Raw genomic sequence first — 24,891 nt, forward strand, 5'->3', positions numbered from 1 at the left:
TATCCTCGAGTTCCATTGAAGCACAACAACGGTGGAGACCTCATGGAAAACAGGGGACGCAGAGCTTGCCTGGTGGAAACTTAGGCGCTACCCTGAGGCTCAGGGTGGCCTTGCACTTTCCCAGGAGGAACGAGGTCTGCGGGCTTAACTCTCCTCCAGCGTGGCAGGAACCCGGTTTCTCGGGGGAAAGTGCTCGTTTGCTATGCAGGCGTACCTGCGGAGGCTAGAACCTGGGCAACTTCAAGGTTTGGCAAGCAGCCCCTGAGACACTAGAATCCAAGCTTCCAAAGGGAAAAGGCTGCTCTTGTCCGCAGAGCCACCTACACTTCTTCGCACCCAACCTAAGGACCTGCAGGATGGGAGCTGCGAAGGGAAACAAACGGGACACACTGGGCACCTGAGAAGCTCCCCTCGACACTTGCAAGCAGCCTGTTTCTCTGGGGAACATACTCGTTTCCTCCCCGGGCGTGCCTGCAGTGAGTTAAAGCTGGGCCTTCCTAGGGTATCACAAACACCTCCGGGGCTACAACAATCCAGGTTTCCAAAGGGGAAAAGACTGCTTTTCGAAGCAGGGCCACCTATCCTAGTTCACAGCAAACATGAGTCCCTGCAGTAGTGGAGCTGCCGAGGGAGAGCATGGCGAAAATCTGAGAACTTCGATAAGTACCTTTTACTGTGTAGGCTTCGAAGTGTGGCAAGATCCCTGAAGGAGGGCTGCCCTGAGCGAGGCCTATTTGGCTCTACCTCTTCCGGGGCCTAGCAGGGTAAAGGAGGAATTGTGCTCTTTGCTCAGCTTGGACCTCACATCGACGTCCTGCTTAAGCAAAGAGCTACTCGGTGTGAGCTCCTGGATGGAAGGCTGAGCAGAGAGTTTTTCTGAGTGCAGGTAGGGCCCTTGTCCTCACTGAGTCCACGTTACCCAGCACATGAGACCGTCTCTGACTGTCTTCGTGAGTTGGGACAAGCTGCGGCAACCTAGGTTTCCAAAGGAAGAGAGAGAGCAGTGTGCCCCCTTGGGCTGTGCATGAAGAAGTGTTCCGAAGAACCTACACGGCTGCTTTTTGCTCAGCAGGCAGAGAGGAGACGTGGGGGGAATCCGTGTGGTAGCATGGGAAACGGTGCGATGGCCAGAGTGCTTGGAGTCCTGAAAGCTATCCTCGCGTTCCATTGAAGCACAACAACGGTGGAGACCTCATGGAAACCGAGGCACGCAGAGCTTGCCCGGTGGAAACTTAGGCACTACCCTGAGGCTCAGGGTGGCCTTGCGCTTTCCCAGGATGAAAGAGTACTGCGGGCTTAACTCTCTTCCAGCGTGGCAGGAACACCGTTTCTCGGGGGAAAGTGCTCGTTTACTACGCAAGTGTACCTGCGGAGGCTAGAACCTGGGCAACATCAAGGTTTGGCAAGCAGCCCCTGAGACACTAGAATCCAAACTTCCAAAGGGAAAAGGCTGCTTTTTCCGCAAAGCCCCCTACCCTTATTAGAACCCAGCAAAAGTACCTGAGGATGGGAGCTGCGAAGGGAAACAAACGGGACACACTGGGCACCTGAGAAGCTCCCCTCGACACTTGCAAGCAGCCTGTTCTTCTGGGGGAACATACTCGTTTCCTCCCCGGGCGTGCCTGCAGTGAGTAAAAGCTGGGCCTTCCTAGGGTTTCGCAAACAGCTCCGAGGCTACAAGAATCCAGGTTTCCAAAGGGGAAAAGACTGCTTTTCGAAGCAGGGCCACCTATCCTAGTTCATAGCAAACATGAGTCCCTGCAGTAGTGGAGCTGCCGAGGGAGAGCATGGCGAAACCCTGGGAACTTCGCTAAGTACCTTTTACTGTGACGGCTTCGTAGTGCGGCAAGATTCCTGAAGGAGGGCTGGCCTGAGCGAGGCCTAGTTGGCTCTAAATCTTCCGGGGCCTAGCAGGGTAAAGGAGGAATTGTGCTCTTTGCTTAGCTTGGACCTCACATCGACGTCCTGCTAAACCAACGCGCCAGTTGGTGTGAGCTCCTGGATGGAAGGTTGAGCAGAGTGTTTTTCTGAGTGCAGGTAAGGCCCTTGTCCTCACTGAGTCCACGTTACCCAGCACATGAGACCGGCTCTGACTGTCTTCGTGAGCTGGGACAAGCTGCAGCAACCTAGGTTTCCAAAGGAAGAGAGAGAGCAGTGTGCCGCCTTGGGCTGTGCATGAAGAAGTTGTCCGAAGAACCTACACTGCTGCTTGTTGCTCAGCAGGCAGAGAGGAGACGTGGGGGGAATCCGTGTGGTAGCATGGGAAACGGTGCGATGGCCAGAGTGCTTGGAGTCCTGAAAGCTATCCTCGCGTTCCATTGAAGCACAACAACGGTGGAGACCTCATGGAAACCGAGGCACGCAGAGCTTGCCCGGTGGAAACTTAGGCACTACCCTGAGGCTCAGGGTGGCCTTGCGCTTTCCCAGGATGAAAGAGTACTGCGGGCTTAACTCTCTTCCAGCGTGGCAGGAACACCGTTTCTCGGGGGAAAGTGCTCGTTTACTACGCAAGTGTACCTGCGGAGGCTAGAACCTGGGCAACATCAAGGTTTGGCAAGCAGCCCCTGAGACACTAGAATCCAAACTTCCAAAGGGAAAAGGCTGCTTTTTCCGCAAAGCCCCCTACCCTTATTAGAACCCAGCAAAAGTACCTGAGGATGGGAGCTGCGAAGGGAAACAAACGGGACACACTGGGCACCTGAGAAGCTCCCCTCGACACTTGCAAGCAGCCTGTTCTTCTGGGGGAACATACTCGTTTCCTCCCCGGGCGTGCCTGCAGTGAGTAAAAGCTGGGCCTTCCTAGGGTTTCGCAAACAGCTCCGAGGCTACAAGAATCCAGGTTTCCAAAGGGGAAAAGACTGCTTTTCGAAGCAGGGCCACCTATCCTAGTTCATAGCAAACATGAGTCCCTGCAGTAGTGGAGCTGCCGAGGGAGAGCATGGCGAAACCCTGGGAACTTCGCTAAGTACCTTTTACTGTGACGGCTTCGTAGTGCGGCAAGATTCCTGAAGGAGGGCTGGCCTGAGCGAGGCCTAGTTGGCTCTAAATCTTCCGGGGCCTAGCAGGGTAAAGGAGGAATTGTGCTCTTTGCTTAGCTTGGACCTCACATCGACGTCCTGCTAAACCAACGCGCCAGTTGGTGTGAGCTCCTGGATGGAAGGTTGAGCAGAGTGTTTTTCTGAGTGCAGGTAAGGCCCTTGTCCTCACTGAGTCCACGTTACCCAGCACATGAGACCGGCTCTGACTGTCTTCGTGAGCTGGGACAAGCTGCAGCAACCTAGGTTTCCAAAGGAAGAGAGAGAGCAGTGTGCCGCCTTGGGCTGTGCATGAAGAAGTTGTCCAAAGAACCTACACTGCTGCTTGTTGCTCAGCAGGCAGAGAGGAGACGTGGGGGGAATCCGTGTGGTAGCATGGGAAACGGTGCGATGGCCAGAGTGCTTGGAGTCCTGAAAGCTATCCTCGCGTTCCATTGAAGCACAACAACGGTGGAGACCTCATGGAAACCGAGGCACGCAGAGCTTGCCCGGTGGAAACTTAGGCGCTACCCTGAGGCTCAGGGTGGCCTTGCGCTTTCCCAGGATGAAAGAGTACTGCGGGCTTAACTCTCTTCCAGCGTGGCAGGAACACGGTTTCTCGGGGGAAAGTGCTCGTTTACTACGCAAGTGTCCCTGCGGAGGCTAGAAGCTGGGCAACATCAAGGTTTGGCAAGCAGCCCCTGAGACACTAGAAACCAAACTTCCAAAGGGAAAAGGCTGCTTTTTCCGAAAGCCCCCTACCCTTATTAAAACCCAGCAAAAGTACCTGAGGATGGGAGCTGCGAAGGGAAACAAACCGGACACACTGGGCACCTGAGAAGCTCCCCTCGACACTTGCAAGCAGCCTGTTTCTCTGGGGGAACATACTCGTTTCTTCCCCGGGCGTGCCTGCAGTAAGTCAAAGCTGGGCCTTCCTAGGGTTTCGCAAACAGCTCCGAGGCTACAAGAATCCAGATTTCCAGAGGGGAAAAGACTGCTTTTCGAAGCAGGGCCACCTATCCTAGTTCACAGCAAACATGAGTCCCTGCAGTAGTGGAGCTGCCGAGGGAGAGCATGGCGAAAATCTGAGAACTTCGATAAGTACCTTTTACTGTGTAGGCTTCGAAGTGTGGCAAGATCCCTGAAGGAGGGCTGCCCTGAGCGAGGCCTATTTGGCTCTACCTCTTCCGGGGCCTAGCAGGGTAAAGGAGGAATTGTGCTCTTTGCTCAGCTTGGACCTCACATCGACGTCCTGCTTAAGCAAAGAGCCACTCGGTGTGAGCTCCTGGATGGAAGGCTGAGCAGAGTGTTTTTCTGAGTGCAGGTAGGGCCCTTGTCCTCACTGAGACCACGTTACCCAGCACATGAGACCGACTCTGACTGTCTTCGTGAGCTGGGACAAGCTGCGGCAACCTAGGTTTCCAAAGGAAGAGAGAGAGCAGTGTGCCGCCTTGGGCTTTGCATGCAAGAAGTGTTTCGAAGGGCCTACACTGCTGCTTGTTGCTCAGCAGGCAGAGAGGAGACGTGGGGGGGATCCGTGTGGTAGCATGGGAAACGGTGCGGAGGACAGTGTGCTTGGAGTCCTGAAAGCTATCCTCGCGTTCCATTGAAGCACAACAACGGTGGAGACCTCATGGAAAACAGGGGACGCAGAGCTTGCCTGGTGGAAACTTAGGCGCTACCCTGAGGCTCAGGGTGGCCTTGCACTTTCCCAGGAGGAACGAGGTCTGCGGGCTTAACTCTCCTCCAGCGTGGCAGGAACCCGGTTTCTCGGGGGAAAGTGCTCGTTTGCTACGCAGGCGTACCTGCGGAGGCTAGAACCTGGGCAACTTCAAGGTTTGGCAAGCAGCCCCTGAGACACTAGAATCCAAGCTTCCAAAGGGAAAAGGCTGCTCTTGTCCGCAGAGCCACCTACACTTCTTCGCACCCAACCTAAGGACCTGCAGGATGGGAGCTGCGAAGGGAAACAAACGGGACACACTGGGCACCTGAGAAGCTCCCCTCGACACTTGCAAGCAGCCTGTTTCTCTGGGGAACATACTCGTTTCCTCCCCGGGCGTGCCTGCAGTGAGTTAAAGCTGGGCCTTCCTAGGGTATCGCAAACACCTCCGGGGCTACAACAATCCAGGTTTCCAAAGGGGAAAAGACTGCTTTTCGAAGCAGGGCCACCTATCCTAGTTCACAGCAAACATGAGTCCCTGCAGTAGTGGAGCTGCCGAGGGAGAGCATGGCGAAAATCTGAGAACTTCGATAAGTACCTTTTACTGTGTAGGCTTCGAAGTGTGGCAAGATCCCTGAAGGAGGGCTGCCCTGAGCGAGGCCTATTTGGCTCTACCTCTTCCGGGGCCTAGCAGGGTAAAGGAGGAATTGTGCTCTTTGCTTAGCTTGGACCTCACATCGACGTCCTGCTAAACCAACGCGCCAGTTGGTGTGAGCTCCTGGATGGAAGGTTGAGCAGAGTGTTTTTCTGAGTGCAGGTAGGGCCCTTGTCCTCACTGAGTCCACGTTACCCAGCACATGAGACCGTCTCTGACTGTCTTCGTGAGTTGGGACAAGCTGCGGCAACCTAGGTTTCCAAAGGAAGAGAGAGAGCAGTGTGCCCCCTTGGGCTGTGCATGAAGCAGTGTTCCGAAGAACCTACACGGCTGCTTTTTGCTCAGCAGGCAGAGAGGAGACGTGGGGGGAATCCGTGTGGTAGCATGGGAAACGGTGCGATGGCCAGAGTGCTTGGAGTCCTGAAAGCTATCCTCGCGTTCCATTGAAGCACAACAACGGTGGAGACCTCATGGAAACCGAGGCACGCAGAGCTTGCCCGGTGGAAACTTAGGCACTACCCTGAGGCTCAGGGTGGCCTTGCGCTTTCCCAGGATGAAAGAGTACTGCGGGCTTAACTCTCTTCCAGCGTGGCAGGAACACCGTTTCTCGGGGGAAAGTGCTCGTTTACTACGCAAGTGTACCTGCGGAGGCTAGAACCTGGGCAACATCAAGGTTTGGCAAGCAGCCCCTGAGACACTAGAATCCAAACTTCCAAAGGGAAAAGGCTGCTTTTTCCGCAAAGCCCCCTACCCTTATTAGAACCCAGCAAAAGTACCTGAGGATGGGAGCTGCGAAGGGAAACAAACGGGACACACTGGGCACCTGAGAAGCTCCCCTCGACACTTGCAAGCAGCCTGTTCTTCTGGGGGAACATACTCGTTTCCTCCCCGGGCGTGCCTGCAGTGAGTAAAAGCTGGGCCTTCCTAGGGTTTCGCAAACAGCTCCGAGGCTACAAGAATCCAGGTTTCCAAAGGGGAAAAGACTGCTTTTCGAAGCAGGGCCACCTATCCTAGTTCATAGCAAACATGAGTCCCTGCAGTAGTGGAGCTGCCGAGGGAGAGCATGGCGAAACCCTGGGAACTTCGCTAAGTACCTTTTACTGTGACGGCTTCGTAGTGCGGCAAGATTCCTGAAGGAGGGCTGGCCTGAGCGAGGCCTAGTTGGCTCTAAATCTTCCGGGGCCTAGCAGGGTAAAGGAGGAATTGTGCTCTTTGCTTAGCTTGGACCTCACATCGACGTCCTGCTAAACCAACGCGCCAGTTGGTGTGAGCTCCTGGATGGAAGGTTGAGCAGAGTGTTTTTCTGAGTGCAGGTAAGGCCCTTGTCCTCACTGAGTCCACGTTACCCAGCACATGAGACCGGCTCTGACTGTCTTCGTGAGCTGGGACAAGCTGCAGCAACCTAGGTTTCCAAAGGAAGAGAGAGAGCAGTGTGCCGCCTTGGGCTGTGCATGAAGAAGTTGTCCGAAGAACCTACACTGCTGCTTGTTGCTCAGCAGGCAGAGAGGAGACGTGGGGGGAATCCGTGTGGTAGCATGGGAAACGGTGCGATGGCCAGAGTGCTTGGAGTCCTGAAAGCTATCCTCGCGTTCCATTGAAGCACAACAACGGTGGAGACCTCATGGAAACCGAGGCACGCAGAGCTTGCCCGGTGGAAACTTAGGCGCTACCCTGAGGCTCAGGGTGGCCTTGCGCTTTCCCAGGATGAAAGAGTACTGCGGGCTTAACTCTCTTCCAGCGTGGCAGGAACACGGTTTCTCGGGGGAAAGTGCTCATTTACTACGCAAGTGTACCTGCGGAGGCTAGAAGCTGGGCAACATCAAGGTTTGGCAAGCAGTCCCTGAGACACTAGAAACCAAACTTCCAAAGGGAAAAGGCTGCTTTTTCCGAAAGCCCCCTACCCTTATTAAAACCCAGCAAAAGTACCTGAGGATGGGAGCTGCGAAGGGAAACAAACCGGACACACTGGGCACCTGAGAAGCTCCCCTCGACACTTGCAAGCAGCCTGTTTCTCTGGGGGAACATACTCGTTTCTTCCCCGGGCGTGCCTGCAGTAAGTCAAAGCTGGGCCTTCCTAGGGTTTCGCAAACAGCTCCGAGGCTACAAGAATCCAGATTTCCAGAGGGGAAAAGACTGCTTTTCGAAGCAGGGCCACCTATCCTAGTTCACAGCAAACATGAGTCCCTGCAGTAGTGGAGCTGCCGAGGGAGAGCATGGCGAAAATCTGAGAACTTCGATAAGTACCTTTTACTGTGTAGGCTTCGAAGTGTGGCAAGATCCCTGAAGGAGGGCTGCCCTGAGCGAGGCCTATTTGGCTCTACCTCTTCCGGGGCCTAGCAGGGTAAAGGAGGAATTGTGCTCTTTGCTCAGCTTGGACCTCACATCGACGTCCTGCTTAAGCAAAGAGCCACTCGGTGTGAGCTCCTGGATGGAAGGCTGAGCAGAGTGTTTTTCTGAGTGCAGGTAGGGCCCTTGTCCTCACTGAGACCACGTTACCCAGCACATGAGACCGTCTCTGACTGTCTTCGTGAGCTGGGACAAGCTGCGGCAACCTAGGTTTCCAAAGGAAGAGAGAGAGCAGTGTGCCGCCTTGGGCTTTGCATGCAAGAAGTGTTTCGAAGGGCCTACACTGCTGCTTGTTGCTCAGCAGGCAGAGAGGAGACGTGGGGGGGATCCGTGTGGTAGCATGGGAAACGGTGCGGAGGACAGTGTGCTTGGAGTCCTGAAAGCTATCCTCGCGTTCCATTGAAGCACAACAACGGTGGAGACCTCATGGAAAACAGGGGACGCAGAGCTTGCCTGGTGGAAACTTAGGCGCTACCCTGAGGCTCAGGGTGGCCTTGCACTTTCCCAGGAGGAACGAGGTCTGCGGGCTTAACTCTCCTCCAGCGTGGCAGGAACCCGGTTTCTCGGGGGAAAGTGCTCGTTTGCTACGCAGGCGTACCTGCGGAGGCTAGAACCTGGGCAACTTCAAGGTTTGGCAAGCAGCCCCTGAGACACTAGAATCCAAGCTTCCAAAGGGAAAAGGCTGCTCTTGTCCGCAGAGCCACCTACACTTCTTCGCACCCAACCTAAGGACCTGCAGGATGGGAGCTGCCAAGGGAAACAAACGGGACACACTGGGCACCTGAGAAGCTCCCCTCGACACTTGCAAGCAGCCTGTTTCTCTGGGGAACATACTCGTTTCCTCCCCGGGCGTGCCTGCAGTGAGTTAAAGCTGGGCCTTCCTAGGGTATCGCAAACACCTCCGGGGCTACAACAATCCAGGTTTCCAAAGGGGAAAAGACTGCTTTTCGAAGCAGGGCCACCTATCCTAGTTCACAGCAAACATGAGTCCCTGCAGTAGTGGAGCTGCCGAGGGAGAGCATGGCGAAAATCTGAGAACTTCGATAAGTACCTTTTACTGTGTAGGCTTCGAAGTGTGGCAAGATCCCTGAAGGAGGGCTGCCCTGAGCGAGGCCTATTTGGCTCTACCTCTTCCGGGGCCTAGCAGGGTAAAGGAGGAATTGTGCTCTTTGCTTAGCTTGGACCTCACATCGACGTCCTGCTAAACCAACGCGCCAGTTGGTGTGAGCTCCTGGATGGAAGGTTGAGCAGAGTGTTTTTCTGAGTGCAGGTAGGGCCCTTGTCCTCACTGAGTCCACGTTACCCAGCACATGAGACCGTCTCTGACTGTCTTCGTGAGTTGGGACAAGCTGCGGCAACCTAGGTTTCCAAAGGAAGAGAGAGAGCAGTGTGCCCCCTTGGGCTGTGCATGAAGCAGTGTTCCGAAGAACCTACACGGCTGCTTTTTGCTCAGCAGGCAGAGAGGAGACGTGGGGGGAATCCGTGTGGTAGCATGGGAAACGGTGCGATGGCCAGAGTGCTTGGAGTCCTGAAAGCTATCCTCGCGTTCCATTGAAGCACAACAACGGTGGAGACCTCATGGAAACCGAGGCACGCAGAGCTTGCCCGGTGGAAACTTAGGCACTACCCTGAGGCTCAGGGTGGCCTTGCGCTTTCCCAGGATGAAAGAGTACTGCGGGCTTAACTCTCTTCCAGCGTGGCAGGAACACGGTTTCTCGGGGGAAAGTGCTCGTTTACTACGCAAGTGTACCTGCGGAGGCTAGAACCTGGGCAACATCAAGGTTTGGCAAGCAGCCCCTGAGACACTAGAATCCAAACTTCCAAAGGGAAAAGGCTGCTTTTTCCGCAAAGCCCCCTACCCTTATTAGAACCCAGCAAAAGTACCTGAGGATGGGAGCTGCGAAGGGAAACAAACGGGACACACTGGGCACCTGAGAAGCTCCCCTCGACACTTGCAAGCAGCCTGTTCTTCTGGGGGAACATACTCGTTTCCTCCCCGGGCGTGCCTGCAGTGAGTAAAAGCTGGGCCTTCCTAGGGTTTCGCAAACAGCTCCGAGGCTACAAGAATCCAGGTTTCCAAAGGGGAAAAGACTGCTTTTCGAAGCAGGGCCACCTATCCTAGTTCATAGCAAACATGAGTCCCTGCAGTAGTGGAGCTGCCGAGGGAGAGCATGGCGAAACCCTGGGAACTTCGCTAAGTACCTTTTACTGTGGCGGCTTCGTAGTGCGGCAAGATTCCTGAAGGAGGGCTGGCCTGAGCGAGGCCTAGTTGGCTCTAAATCTTCCGGGGCCTAGCAGGGTAAAGGAGGAATTGTGCTCTTTGCTTAGCTTGGACCTCACATCGACGTCCTGCTAAACCAACGCGCCAGTTGGTGTGAGCTCCTGGATGGAAGGTTGAGCAGAGTGTTTTTCTGAGTGCAGGTAAGGCCCTTGTCCTCACTGAGTCCACGTTACCCAGCACATGAGACCGGCTCTGACTGTCTTCGTGAGCTGGGACAAGCTGCAGCAACCTAGGTTTCCAAAGGAAGAGAGAGAGCAGTGTGCCGCCTTGGGCTGTGCATGAAGAAGTTGTCCGAAGAACCTACACTGCTGCTTGTTGCTCAGCAGGCAGAGAGGAGACGTGGGGGGAATCCGTGTGGTAGCATGGGAAACGGTGCGATGGCCAGAGTGCTTGGAGTCCTGAAAGCTATCCTCGCGTTCCATTGAAGCACAACAACGGTGGAGACCTCATGGAAACCGAGGCACGCAGAGCTTGCCCGGTGGAAACTTAGGCGCTACCCTGAGGCTCAGGGTGGCCTTGCGCTTTCCCAGGATGAAAGAGTACTGCGGGCTTAACTCTCTTCCAGCGTGGCAGGAACACGGTTTCTCGGGGGAAAGTGCTCATTTACTACGCAAGTGTACCTGCGGAGGCTAGAAGCTGGGCAACATCAAGGTTTGGCAAGCAGTCCCTGAGACACTAGAAACCAAACTTCCAAAGGGAAAAGGCTGCTTTTTCCGAAAGCCCCCTACCCTTATTAAAACCCAGCAAAAGTACCTGAGGATGGGAGCTGCGAAGGGAAACAAACCGGACACACTGGGCACCTGAGAAGCTCCCCTCGACACTTGCAAGCAGCCTGTTTCTCTGGGGGAACATACTCGTTTCTTCCCCGGGCGTGCCTGCAGTAAGTCAAAGCTGGGCCTTCCTAGGGTTTCGCAAACAGCTCCGAGGCTACAAGAATCCAGATTTCCAGAGGGGAAAAGACTGCTTTTCGAAGCAGGGCCACCTATCCTAGTTCACAGCAAACATGAGTCCCTGCAGTAGTGGAGCTGCCGAGGGAGAGCATGGCGAAAATCTGAGAACTTCGATAAGTACCTTTTACTGTGTAGGCTTCGAAGTGTGGCAAGATCCCTGAAGGAGGGCTGCCCTGAGCGAGGCCTATTTGGCTCTACCTCTTCCGGGGCCTAGCAGGGTAAAGGAGGAATTGTGCTCTTTGCTCAGCTTGGACCTCACATCGACGTCCTGCTTAAGCAAAGAGCCACTCGGTGTGAGCTCCTGGATGGAAGGCTGAGCAGAGTGTTTTTCTGAGTGCAGGTAGGGCCCTTGTCCTCACTGAGACCACGTTACCCAGCACATGAGACCGTCTCTGACTGTCTTCGTGAGCTGGGACAAGCTGCGGCAACCTAGGTTTCCAAAGGAAGAGAGAGAGCAGTGTGCCGCCTTGGGCTTTGCATGCAAGAAGTGTTTCGAAGGGCCTACACTGCTGCTTGTTGCTCAGCAGGCAGAGAGGAGACGTGGGGGGGATCCGTGTGGTAGCATGGGAAACGGTGCGGAGGACAGTGTGCTTGGAGTCCTGAAAGCTATCCTCGAGTTCCATTGAAGCACAACAACGGTGGAGACCTCATGGAAAACAGGGGACGCAGAGCTTGCCTGGTGGAAACTTAGGCGCTACCCTGAGGCTCAGGGTGGCCTTGCACTTTCCCAGGAGGAACGAGGTCTGCGGGCTTAACTCTCCTCCAGCGTGGCAGGAACCCGGTTTCTCGGGGGAAAGTGCTCGTTTGCTACGCAGGCGTACCTGCGGAGGCTAGAACCTGGGCAACTTCAAGGTTTGGCAAGCAGCCCCTGAGACACTAGAATCCAAGCTTCCAAAGGGAAAAGGCTGCTCTTGTCCGCAGAGCCACCTACACTTCTTCGCACCCAACCTAAGGACCTGCAGGATGGGAGCTGCCAAGGGAAACAAACGGGACACACTGGGCACCTGAGAAGCTCCCCTCGACACTTGCAAGCAGCCTGTTTCTCTGGGGAACATACTCGTTTCCTCCCCGGGCGTGCCTGCAGTGAGTTAAAGCTGGGCCTTCCTAGGGTATCGCAAACACCTCCGGGGCTACAACAATCCAGGTTTCCAAAGGGGAAAAGACTGCTTTTCGAAGCAGGGCCACCTATCCTAGTTCACAGCAAACATGAGTCCCTGCAGTAGTGGAGCTGCCGAGGGAGAGCATGGCGAAAATCTGAGAACTTCGATAAGTACCTTTTACTGTGTAGGCTTCGAAGTGTGGCAAGATCCCTGAAGGAGGGCTGCCCTGAGCGAGGCCTATTTGGCTCTACCTCTTCCGGGGCCTAGCAGGGTAAAGGAGGAATTGTGCTCTTTGCTTAGCTTGGACCTCACATCGACGTCCTGCTAAACCAACGCGCCAGTTGGTGTGAGCTCCTGGATGGAAGGTTGAGCAGAGTGTTTTTCTGAGTGCAGGTAGGGCCCTTGTCCTCACTGAGTCCACGTTACCCAGCACATGAGACCGTCTCTGACTGTCTTCGTGAGTTGGGACAAGCTGCGGCAACCTAGGTTTCCAAAGGAAGAGAGAGAGCAGTGTGCCCCCTTGGGCTGTGCATGAAGCAGTGTTCCGAAGAACCTACACGGCTGCTTTTTGCTCAGCAGGCAGAGAGGAGACGTGGGGGGAATCCGTGTGGTAGCATGGGAAACGGTGCGATGGCCAGAGTGCTTGGAGTCCTGAAAGCTATCCTCGCGTTCCATTGAAGCACAACAACGGTGGAGACCTCATGGAAACCGAGGCACGCAGAGCTTGCCCGGTGGAAACTTAGGCACTACCCTGAGGCTCAGGGTGGCCTTGCGCTTTCCCAGGATGAAAGAGTACTGCGGGCTTAACTCTCTTCCAGCGTGGCAGGAACACCGTTTCTCGGGGGAAAGTGCTCGTTTACTACGCAAGTGTACCTGCGGAGGCTAGAACCTGGGCAACATCAAGGTTTGGCAAGCAGCCCCTGAGACACTAGAATCCAAACTTCCAAAGGGAAAAGGCTGCTTTTTCCGCAAAGCCCCCTACCCTTATTAGAACCCAGCAAAAGTACCTGAGGATGGGAGCTGCGAAGGGAAACAAACGGGACACACTGGGCACCTGAGAAGCTCCCCTCGACACTTGCAAGCAGCCTGTTCTTCTGGGGGAACATACTCGTTTCCTCCCCGGGCGTGCCTGCAGTGAGTAAAAGCTGGGCCTTCCTAGGGTTTCGCAAACAGCTCCGAGGCTACAAGAATCCAGGTTTCCAAAGGGGAAAAGACTGCTTTTCGAAGCAGGGCCACCTATCCTAGTTCATAGCAAACATGAGTCCCTGCAGTAGTGGAGCTGCCGAGGGAGAGCATGGCGAAACCCTGGGAACTTCGCTAAGTACCTTTTACTGTGACGGCTTCGTAGTGCGGCAAGATTCCTGAAGGAGGGCTGGCCTGAGCGAGGCCTAGTTGGCTCTAAATCTTCCGGGGCCTAGCAGGGTAAAGGAGGAATTGTGCTCTTTGCTTAGCTTGGACCTCACATCGACGTCCTGCTAAACCAACGCGCCAGTTGGTGTGAGCTCCTGGATGGAAGGTTGAGCAGAGTGTTTTTCTGAGTGCAGGTAAGGCCCTTGTCCTCACTGAGTCCACGTTACCCAGCACATGAGACCGGCTCTGACTGTCTTCGTGAGCTGGGACAAGCTGCAGCAACCTAGGTTTCCAAAGGAAGAGAGAGAGCAGTGTGCCGCCTTGGGCTGTGCATGAAGAAGTTGTCCGAAGAACCTACACTGCTGCTTGTTGCTCAGCAGGCAGAGAGGAGACGTGGGGGGAATCCGTGTGGTAGCATGGGAAACGGTGCGATGGCCAGAGTGCTTGGAGTCCTGAAAGCTATCCTCGCGTTCCATTGAAGCACAACAACGGTGGAGACCTCATGGAAACCGAGGCACGCAGAGCTTGCCCGGTGGAAACTTAGGCGCTACCCTGAGGCTCAGGGTGGCCTTGCGCTTTCCCAGGATGAAAGAGTACTGCGGGCTTAACTCTCTTCCAGCGTGGCAGGAACACGGTTTCTCGGGGGAAAGTGCTCATTTACTACGCAAGTGTACCTGCGGAGGCTAGAAGCTGGGCAACATCAAGGTTTGGCAAGCAGCCCCTGAGACACTAGAAACCAAACTTCCAAAGGGAAAAGGCTGCTTTTTCCGAAAGCCCCCTACCCTTATTAAAACCCAGCAAAAGTACCTGAGGATGGGAGCTGCGAAGGGAAACAAACCGGACACACTGGGCACCTGAGAAGCTCCCCTCGACACTTGCAAGCAGCCTGTTTCTCTGGGGGAACATACTCGTTTCTTCCCCGGGCGTGCCTGCAGTAAGTCAAAGCTGGGCCTTCCTAGGGTTTCGCAAACAGCTCCGAGGCTACAAGAATCCAGATTTCCAGAGGGGAAAAGACTGCTTTTCGAAGCAGGGCCACCTATCCTAGTTCACAGCAAACATGAGTCCCTGCAGTAGTGGAGCTGCCGAGGGAGAGCATGGCGAAAATCTGAGAACTTCGATAAGTACCTTTTACTGTGTAGGCTTCGAAGTGTGGCAAGATCCCTGAAGGAGGGCTGCCCTGAGCGAGGCCTAGTTGGCTCTACCTCTTCCGGGGCCTAGCAGGGTAAAGGAGGAATTGTGCTCTTTGCTCAGCTTGGACCTCACATCGACGTCCTGCTTAAGCAAAGAGCCACTCGGTGTGAGCTCCTGGATGGAAGGCTGAGCAGAGTGTTTTTCTGAGTGCAGGTAGGGCCCTTGTCCTCACTGAGACCACGTTACCCAGCACATGAGACCGTCTCTGACTGTCTTCGTGAGCTGGGACAAGCTGCGGCAACCTAGGTTTCCAAAGGAAGAGAGAGAGCAGTGTGCCGCCTTGGGCTTTGCATGCAAGAAGTGTTTCGAAGGGCCTACACTGCTGCTTGTTGCTCAGCAGGCAGAGAGGAGACGTGGGGGGGATCCGTGTGGTAGCATGGGAAACGGTGCGGAGGACAGTGTGCTTGGAGTCCTGAAAGCTATCCTCGAGTTCCATTGAAGCACAACAACGGTGGAGACCTCATGGAAAACAGGGGACGCAGAGCTTGCCTGGTGGAAACTTAGGCGCTACCCTGAGGCTCAGGGTGGCCTTGCACTTTCCCAGGAGGAACGAGGTCTGCGGGCTTAACTCTCCTCCAGCGTGGCAGGAACCCGGTTTCTCGGGGGAAAGTGCTCGTTTGCTACGCAGGCGTACCTGCGGAGGCTAGAACCTGGGCAACTTCAAGGTTTGGCAAGCAGCCCCTGAGACACTAGAATCCAAGCTTCCAAAGGGAAAAGGCTGCTCTTGTCCGCAGAGCCACCTACACTTCTTCGCACCCAACCTAAGGACCTGCAGGATGGGAGCTGCCAAGGGAAACAAACGGGACACACTGGGCACCTGAGAAGCTCCCCTCGACACTTGCAAGCAGCCTGTTTCTCTGGGGAACATACTCGTTTCCTCCCCGGGCGTGCCTGCAGTGAGTTAAAGCTGGGCCTTCCTAGGGTATCGCAAACACCTCCGGGGCTACAACAATCCAGGTTTCCAAAGGGGAAAAGACTGCTTTTCGAAGCAGGGCCACCTATCCTAGTTCACAGCAAACATGAGTCCCTGCAGTAGTGGAGCTGCCGAGGGAGAGCATGGCGAAAATCTGAGAACTTCGATAAGTACCTTTTACTGTGTAGGCTTCGAAGTGTGGCAAGATCCCTGAAGGAGGGCTGCCCTGAGCGAGGCCTATTTGGCTCTACCTCTTCCGGGGCCTAGCAGGGTAAAGGAGGAATTGTGCTCTTTGCTTAGCTTGGACCTCACATCGACGTCCTGCTAAACCAACGCGCCAGTTGGTGTGAGCTCCTGGATGGAAGGTTGAGCAGAGTGTTTTTCTGAGTGCAGGTAAGGCCCTTGTCCTCACTGAGTCCACGTTACCCAGCACATGAGACTGGCTGTGACTGTCTTCGTGAGCTGGGACAAGCTGCAGCAACCTAGGTTTCCAAAGGAAGAGAGAGAGCAGTGTGCCCCCTTGGGCTGTGCATGAAGAAGTGTTCCGAAGAACCTACACTGCTGCTTGTTGCTCAGCAGGCAGAGAGGAGACGTGGGGGGAATCCGTGTGGTAGCATGGGAAACGGTGCGATGGCCAGAGTGCTTGGAGTCCTGAAAGCTATCCTCGCGTTCCATTGAAGCACAACAACGGTGGAGACCTCATGGAAACCGAGGCACGCAGAGCTTGCCCGGTGGAAACTTAGGCGCTACCCTGAGGCTCAGGGTGGCCTTGCGCTTTCCCAGGATGAAAGAGTACTGCGGGCTTAACTCTCTTCCAGCGTGGCAGGAACACGGTTTCTCGGGGGAAAGTGCTCGTTTACTACGCAAGTGTACCTGCGGAGGCTAGAAGCTGGGCAACATCAAGGTTTGGCAAGCAGCCCCTGAGACACTAGAAACCAAACTTCCAAAGGGAAAAGGCTGCTTTTTCCGAAAGCCCCCTACCCTTATTAAAACCCAGCAAAAGTACCTGAGGATGGGAGCTGCGAAGGGAAACAAACCGGACACACTGGGCACCTGAGAAGCTCCCCTCGACACTTGCAAGCAGCCTGTTTCTCTGGGGGAACATACTCGTTTCTTCCCCGGGCGTGCCTGCAGTAAGTCAAAGCTGGGCCTTCCTAGGGTTTCGCAAACAGCTCCGAGGCTACAAGAATCCAGATTTCCAGAGGGGAAAAGACTGCTTTTCGAAGCAGGGCCACCTATCCTAGTTCACAGCAAACATGAGTCCCTGCAGTAGTGGAGCTGCCGAGGGAGAGCATGGCGAAAATCTGAGAACTTCGATAAGTACCTTTTACTGTGTAGGCTTCGAAGTGTGGCAAGATCCCTGAAGGAGGGCTGCCCTGAGCGAGGCCTATTTGGCTCTACCTCTTCCGGGGCCTAGCAGGGTAAAGGAGGAATTGTGCTCTTTGCTCAGCTTGGACCTCACATCGACGTCCTGCTTAAGCAAAGAGCCACTCGGTGTGAGCTCCTGGATGGAAGGCTGAGCAGAGTGTTTTTCTGAGTGCAGGTAGGGCCCTTGTCCTCACTGAGACCACGTTACCCAGCACATGAGACCGTCTCTGACTGTCTTCGTGAGCTGGGACAAGCTGCGGCAACCTAGGTTTCCAAAGGAAGAGAGAGAGCAGTGTGCCGCCTTGGGCTTTGCATGCAAGAAGTGTTTCGAAGGGCCTACACTGCTGCTTGTTGCTCAGCAGGCAGAGAGGAGACGTGGGGGGGATCCGTGTGGTAGCATGGGAAACGGTGCGGAGGACAGTGTGCTTGGAGTCCTGAAAGCTATCCTCGAGTTCCATTGAAGCACAACAACGGTGGAGACCTCATGGAAAACAGGGGACGCAGAGCTTGCCTGGTGGAAACTTAGGCGCTACCCTGAGGCTCAGGGTGGCCTTGCACTTTCCCAGGAGGAACGAGGTCTGCGGGCTTAACTCTCCTCCAGCGTGGCAGGAACCCGGTTTCTCGGGGGAAAGTGCTCGTTTGCTACGCAGGCGTACCTGCGGAGGCTAGAACCTGGGCAACTTCAAGGTTTGGCAAGCAGCCCCTGAGACACTAGAATCCAAGCTTCCAAAGGGAAAAGGCTGCTCTTGTCCGCAGAGCCACCTACACTTCTTCGCACCCAACCTAAGGACCTGCAGGATGGGAGCTGCCAAGGGAAACAAACGGGACACACTGGGCACCTGAGAAGCTCCCCTCGACACTTGCAAGCAGCCTGTTTCTCTGGGGAACATACTCGTTTCCTCCCCGGGCGTGCCTGCAGTGAGTTAAAGCTGGGCCTTCCTAGGGTATCGCAAACACCTCCGGGGCTACAACAATCCAGGTTTCCAAAGGGGAAAAGACTGCTTTTCGAAGCAGGGCCACCTATCCTAGTTCACAGCAAACATGAGTCCCTGCAGTAGTGGAGCTGCCGAGGGAGAGCATGGCGAAAATCTGAGAACTTCGATAAGTACCTTTTACTGTGTAGGCTTCGAAGTGTGGCAAGATCCCTGAAGGAGGGCTGCCCTGAGCGAGGCCTATTTGGCTCTACCTCTTCCGGGGCCTAGCAGGGTAAAGGAGGAATTGTGCTCTTTGCTTAGCTTGGACCTCACATCGACGTCCTGCTAAACCAACGCGCCAGTTGGTGTGAGCTCCTGGATGGAAGGTTGAGCAGAGTGTTTTTCTGAGTGCAGGTAAGGCCCTTGTCCTCACTGAGTCCACGTTACCCAGCACATGAGACTGGCTGTGACTGTCTTCGTGAGCTGGGACAAGCTGCAGCAACCTAGGTTTCCAAAGGAAGAGAGAGAGCAGTGTGCCCCCTTGGGCTGTGCATGAAGAAGTGTTCCGAAGAACCTACACTGCTGCTTGTTGCTCAGCAGGCAGAGAGGAGACGTGGGGGGAATCCGTGTGGTAGCATGGGAAACGGTGCGATGGCCAGAGTGCTTGGAGTCCTGAAAGCTATCCTCGCGTTCCATTGAAGCACAACAACGGTGGAGACCTCATGGAAACCGAGGCACGCAGAGCTTGCCCGGTGGAAACTTAGGCGCTACCCTGAGGCTCAGGGTGGCCTTGCGCTTTCCCAGGATGAAAGAGTACTGCGGGCTTAACTCTCTTCCAGCGTGGCAGGAACACGGTTTCTCGGGGGAAAGTGCTCATTTACTACGCAAGTGTACCTGCGGAGGCTAGAAGCTGGGCAACATCAAGGTTTGGCAAGCAGCCCCTGAGACACTAGAAACCAAACTTCCAAAGGGAAAAGGCTGCTTTTTCCGAAAGCCCCCTACCCTTATTAAAACCCAGCAAAAGTACCTGAGGATGGGAGCTGCGAAGGGAAACAAACCGGACACACTGGGCACCTGAGAAGCTCCCCTCGACACTTGCAAGCAGCCTGTTTCTCTGGGGGAACATACTCGTTTCTTCCCCGGGCGTGCCTGCAGTAAGTCAAAGCTGGGCCTTCCTAGGGTTTCGCAAACAGCTCCGAGGCTACAAGAATCCAGATTTCCAGAGGGGAAAAGACTGCTTTTCGAAGCAGGGCCACCTATCCTAGTTCACAGCAAACATGAGTCCCTGCAGTAGTGGAGCTGCCGAGGGAGAGCATGGCGAAAATCTGAGAACTTCGATAAGTACCTTTTACTGTGTAGGCTTCGAAGTGTGGCAAGATCCCTGAAGGAGGGCTGCCCTGAGCGAGGCCTATTTGGCTCTACCTCTTCCGGGGCCTAGCAGGGTAAAGGAGGAATTGTGCTCTTTGCTCAGCTTGGACCTCACATCGACGTCCTGCTTAAGCAAAGAGCCACTCGGTGTGAGCTCCTGGATGGAAGGCTGAGCAGAGTGTTTTTCTGAGTGCAGGTAGGGCCCTTGTCCTCACTGAGACCACGTTACCCAGCACATGAGACCGACTCTGACTGTCTTCGTGAGCTGGGACAAGCTGCGGCAACCTAGGTTTCCAAAGGAAGAGAGAGAGCAGTGTGCCGCCTTGGGCTTTGCATGCAAGAAGTGTTTCGAAGGGCCTACACTGCTGCTTGTTGCTCAGCAGGCAGAGAGGAGACGTGGGGGGGGATCCGTGTGGTAGCATGGGAAACGGTGCGGAGGACAGTGTGCTTGGAGTCCTGAAAGCTATCCTCGCGTTCCATTGAAGCACAACAACGGTGGAGACCTCATGGAAAACAGGGGACGCAGAGCTTGCCTGGTGGAAACTTAGGCGCTACCCTGAGGCTCAGGGTGGCCTTGCACTTTCCCAGGAGGAACGAGGTCTGCGGGCTTAACTCTCCTCCAGCGTGGCAGGAACCCGGTTTCTCGGGGGAAAGTGCTCGTTTGCTACGCAGGCGTACCTGCGGAGGCTAGAACCTGGGCAACTTCAAGGTTTGGCAAGCAGCCCCTGAGACACTAGAATCCAAGCTTCCAAAGGGAAAAGGCTGCTCTTGTCCGCAGAGCCACCTACACTTCTTCGCACCCAACCTAAGGACCTGCAGGATGGGAGCTGCGAAGGGAAACAAACGGGACACACTGGGCACCTGAGAAGCTCCCCTCGACACTTGCAAGCAGCCTGTTTCTCTGGGGGAACATACTCGTTTCTTCCCCGGGCGTGCCTGCAGTAAGTCAAAGCTGGGCCTTCCTAGGGTTTCGCAAACAGCTCCGAGGCTACAAGAATCCAGATTTCCAGAGGGGAAAAGACTGCTTTTCGAAGCAGGGCCACCTATCCTAGTTCACAGCAAACATGAGTCCCTGCAGTAGTGGAGCTGCCGAGGGAGAGCATGGCGAAAATCTGAGAACTTCGATAAGTACCTTTTACTGTGTAGGCTTCGAAGTGTGGCAAGATCCCTGAAGGAGGGCTGCCCTGAGCGAGGCCTAGTTGGCTCTACCTCTTCCGGGGCCTAGCAGGGTAAAGGAGGAATTGTGCTCTTTGCTCAGCTTGGACCTCACATCGACGTCCTGCTTAAGCAAAGAGCTACTCGGTGTGAGCTCCTGGATGGAAGGCTGAGCAGAGAGTTTTTCTGAGTGCAGGTAGGGCCCTTGTCCTCACTGAGTCCACGTTACCCAGCACATGAGACCGTCTCTGACTGTCTTCGTGATTTGGGACAAGCTGCGGCAACCTAGGTTTCCAAAGGAAGAGAGAGAGCAGTGTGCCCCCTTGGGCTGTGCATGAAGCAGTGTTCCGAAGAACCTACACGGCTGCTTTTTGCTCAGCAGGCAGAGAGGAGACGTGGGGGGGATCCGTGTGGTAGCATGGGAAACGGTGCGGAGGACAGTGTGCTTGGAGTCCTGAAAGCTATCCTCGCGTTCCATTGAAGCACAACAACGGTGGAGACCTCATGGAAAACAGGGGACGCAGAGCTTGCCTGGTGGAAACTTAGGCGCTACCCTGAGGCTCAGGGTGGCCTTGCACTTTCCCAGGAGGAACGAGGTCTCCGGGCTTAACTCTCCTCCAGCGTGGCAGGAACCCGGTTTCTCGGGGGAAAGTGCTCGTTTGCTACGCAGGCGTACCTGCGGAGGCTAGAACCTGGGCAACTTCAAGGTTTGGCAAGCAGCCCCTGAGACACTAGAATCCAAGCTTCCAAAGGGAAAAGGCTGCTCTTGTCCGCAGAGCCACCTACACTTCTTCGCACCCAACCTAAGGACCTGCAGGATGGGAGCTGCGAAGGGAAACAAACGGGACACACTGGGCACCTGAGAAGCTCCCCTCGACACTTGCAAGCAGCCTGTTCTTCTGGGGGAACATACTCGTTTCCTCCCCGGGCGTGCCTGCAGTGAGTAAAAGCTGGGCCTTCCTAGGGTTTCGCAAACAGCTCCGAGGCTACAAGAATCCAGGTTTCCAAAGGGGAAAAGACTGCTTTTCGAAGCAGGGCCACCTATCCTAGTTCATAGCAAACATGAGTCCCTGCAGTAGTGGAGCTGCCGAGGGAGAGCATGGCGAAACCCTGGGAACTTCGCTAAGTACCTTTTACTGTGACGGCTTCGTAGTGCGGCAAGATTCCTGAAGGAGGGCTGGCCTGAGCGAGGCCTAGTTGGCTCTAAATCTTCCGGGGCCTAGCAGGGTAAAGGAGGAATTGTGCTCTTTGCTTAGCTTGGACCTCACATCGACGTCCTGCTAAACCAACGCGCCAGTTGGTGTGAGCTCCTGGATGGAAGGTTGAGCAGAGTGTTTTTCTGAGTGCAGGTAAGGCCCTTGTCCTCACTGAGTCCACGTTACCCAGCACATGAGACCGGCTCTGACTGTCTTCGTGAGCTGGGACAAGCTGCAGCAACCTAGGTTTCCAAAGGAAGAGAGAGAGCAGTGTGCCGCCTTGGGCTGTGCATGAAGAAGTTGTCCGAAGAACCTACACTGCTGCTTGTTGCTCAGCAGGCAGAGAGGAGACGTGGGGGGAATCCGTGTGGTAGCATGGGAAACGGTGCGATGGCCAGAGTGCTTGGAGTCCTGAAAGCTATCCTCGCGTTCCATTGAAGCACAACAACGGTGGAGACCTCATGGAAACCGAGGCACGCAGAGCTTGCCCGGTGGAAACTTAGGCGCTACCCTGAGGCTCAGGGTGGCCTTGCGCTTTCCCAGGATGAAAGAGTACTGCGGGCTTAACTCTCTTCCAGCGTGGCAGGAACACGGTTTCTCGGGGGAAAGTGCTCGTTTACTACGCAAGTGTACCTGCGGAGGCTAGAAGCTGGGCAACATCAAGGTTTGGCAAGCAGCCCCTGAGACACTAGAAACCAAACTTCCAAAGGGAAAAGGCTGCTTTTTCCGAAAGCCCCCTACCCTTATTAAAACCCAGCAAAAGTACCTGAGGATGGGAGCTGCGAAGGGAAACAAACCGGACACACTGGGCACCTGAGAAGCTCCCCTCGACACTTGCAAGCAGCCTGTTTCTCTGGGGGAACATACTCGTTTCTTCCCCGGGCGTGCCTGCAGTAAGTCAAAGCTGGGCCTTCCTAGGGTTTCGCAAACAGCTCCGAGGCTACAAGAATCCAGATTTCCAGAGGGGAAAAGACTGCTTTTCGAAGCAGGGCCACCTATCCTAGTTCACAGCAAACATGAGTCCCTGCAGTAGTGGAGCTGCCGAGGGAGAGCATGGCGAAAATCTGAGAACTTCGATAAGTACCTTTTACTGTGTAGGCTTCGAAGTGTGGCAAGATCCCTGAAGGAGGGCTGCCCTGAGCGAGGCCTATTTGGCTCTACCTCTTCCGGGGCCTAGCAGGGTAAAGGAGGAATTGTGCTCTTTGCTCAGCTTGGACCTCACATCGACGTCCTGCTTAAGCAAAGAGCCACTCGGTGTGAGCTCCTGGATGGAAGGCTGAGCAGAGTGTTTTTCTGAGTGCAGGTAGGGCCCTTGTCCTCACTGAGACCACGTTACCCAGCACATGAGACCGTCTCTGACTGTCTTCGTGAGCTGGGACAAGCTGCGGCAACCTAGGTTTCCAAAGGAAGAGAGAGAGCAGTGTGCCGCCTTGGGCTTTGCATGCAAGAAGTGTTTCGAAGGGCCTACACTGCTGCTTGTTGCTCAGCAGGCAGAGAGGAGACGTGGGGGGGATCCGTGTGGTAGCATGGGAAACGGTGCGGAGGACAGTGTGCTTGGAGTCCTGAAAGCTATCCTCGAGTTCCATTGAAGCACAACAACGGTGGAGACCTCATGGAAAACAGGGGACGCAGAGCTTGCCTGGTGGAAACTTAGGCGCTACCCTGAGGCTCAGGGTGGCCTTGCACTTTCCCAGGAGGAACGAGGTCTGCGGGCTTAACTCTCCTCCAGCGTGGCAGGAACCCGGTTTCTCGGGGGAAAGTGCTCGTTTGCTACGCAGGCGTACCTGCGGAGGCTAGAACCTGGGCAACTTCAAGGTTTGGCAAGCAGCCCCTGAGACACTAGAATCCAAGCTTCCAAAGGGAAAAGGCTGCTCTTGTCCGCAGAGCCACCTACACTTCTTCGCACCCAACCTAAGGACCTGCAGGATGGGAGCTGCGAAGGGAAACAAACGGGACACACTGGGCACCTGAGAAGCTCCCCTCGACACTTGCAAGCAGCCTGTTTCTCTGGGGAACATACTCGTTTCCTCCCCGGGCGTGCCTGCAGTGAGTTAAAGCTGGGCCTTCCTAGGGTATCGCAAACACCTCCGGGGCTACAACAATCCAGGTTTCCAAAGGGGAAAAGACTGCTTTTCGAAGCAGGGCCACCTATCCTAGTTCACAGCAAACATGAGTCCCTGCAGTAGTGGAGCTGCCGAGGGAGAGCATGGCGAAAATCTGAGAACTTCGATAAGTACCTTTTACTGTGTAGGCTTCGAAGTGTGGCAAGATCCCTGAAGGAGGGCTGCCCTGAGCGAGGCCTATTTGGCTCTACCTCTTCCGGGGCCTAGCAGGGTAAAGGAGGAATTGTGCTCTTTGCTTAGCTTGGACCTCACATCGACGTCCTGCTAAACCAACGCGCCAGTTGGTGTGAGCTCCTGGATGGAAGGTTGAGCAGAGTGTTTTTCTGAGTGCAGGTAAGGCCCTTGTCCTCACTGAGTCCACGTTACCCAGCACATGAGACTGGCTGTGACTGTCTTCGTGAGCTGGGACAAGCTGCAGCAACCTAGGTTTCCAAAGGAAGAGAGAGAGCAGTGTGCCCCCTTGGGCTGTGCATGAAGAAGTGTTCCGAAGAACCTACACTGCTGCTTGTTGCTCAGCAGGCAGAGAGGAGACGTGGGGGGAATCCGTGTGGTAGCATGGGAAACGGTGCGATGGCCAGAGTGCTTGGAGTCCTGAAAGCTATCCTCGCGTTCCATTGAAGCACAACAACGGTGGAGACCTCATGGAAACCGAGGCACGCAGAGCTTGCCCGGTGGAAACTTAGGCGCTACCCTGAGGCTCAGGGTGGCCTTGCGCTTTCCCAGGATGAAAGAGTACTGCGGGCTTAACTCTCTTCCAGCGTGGCAGGAACACGGTTTCTCGGGGGAAAGTGCTCGTTTACTACGCAAGTGTACCTGCGGAGGCTAGAAGCTGGGCAACATCAAGGTTTGGCAAGCAGCCCCTGAGACACTAGAAACCAAACTTCCAAAGGGAAAAGGCTGCTTTTTCCGAAAGCCCCCTACCCTTATTAAAACCCAGCAAAAGTACCTGAGGATGGGAGCTGCGAAGGGAAACAAACCGGACACACTGGGCACCTGAGAAGCTCCCCTCGACACTTGCAAGCAGCCTGTTTCTCTGGGGGAACATACTCGTTTCTTCCCCGGGCGTGCCTGCAGTAAGTCAAAGCTGGGCCTTCCTAGGGTTTCGCAAACAGCTCCGAGGCTACAAGAATCCAGATTTCCAGAGGGGAAAAGACTGCTTTTCGAAGCAGGGCCACCTATCCTAGTTCACAGCAAACATGAGTCCCTGCAGTAGTGGAGCTGCCGAGGGAGAGCATGGCGAAAATCTGAGAACTTCGATAAGTACCTTTTACTGTGTAGGCTTCGAAGTGTGGCAAGATCCCTGAAGG

The sequence above is a fragment of the Balaenoptera borealis genome, assembly GCF_965194805.1.
Source record: "Balaenoptera borealis genome assembly, chromosome: 6".
Taxonomy (NCBI): Eukaryota; Metazoa; Chordata; class Mammalia; order Artiodactyla; family Balaenopteridae; genus Balaenoptera; species Balaenoptera borealis.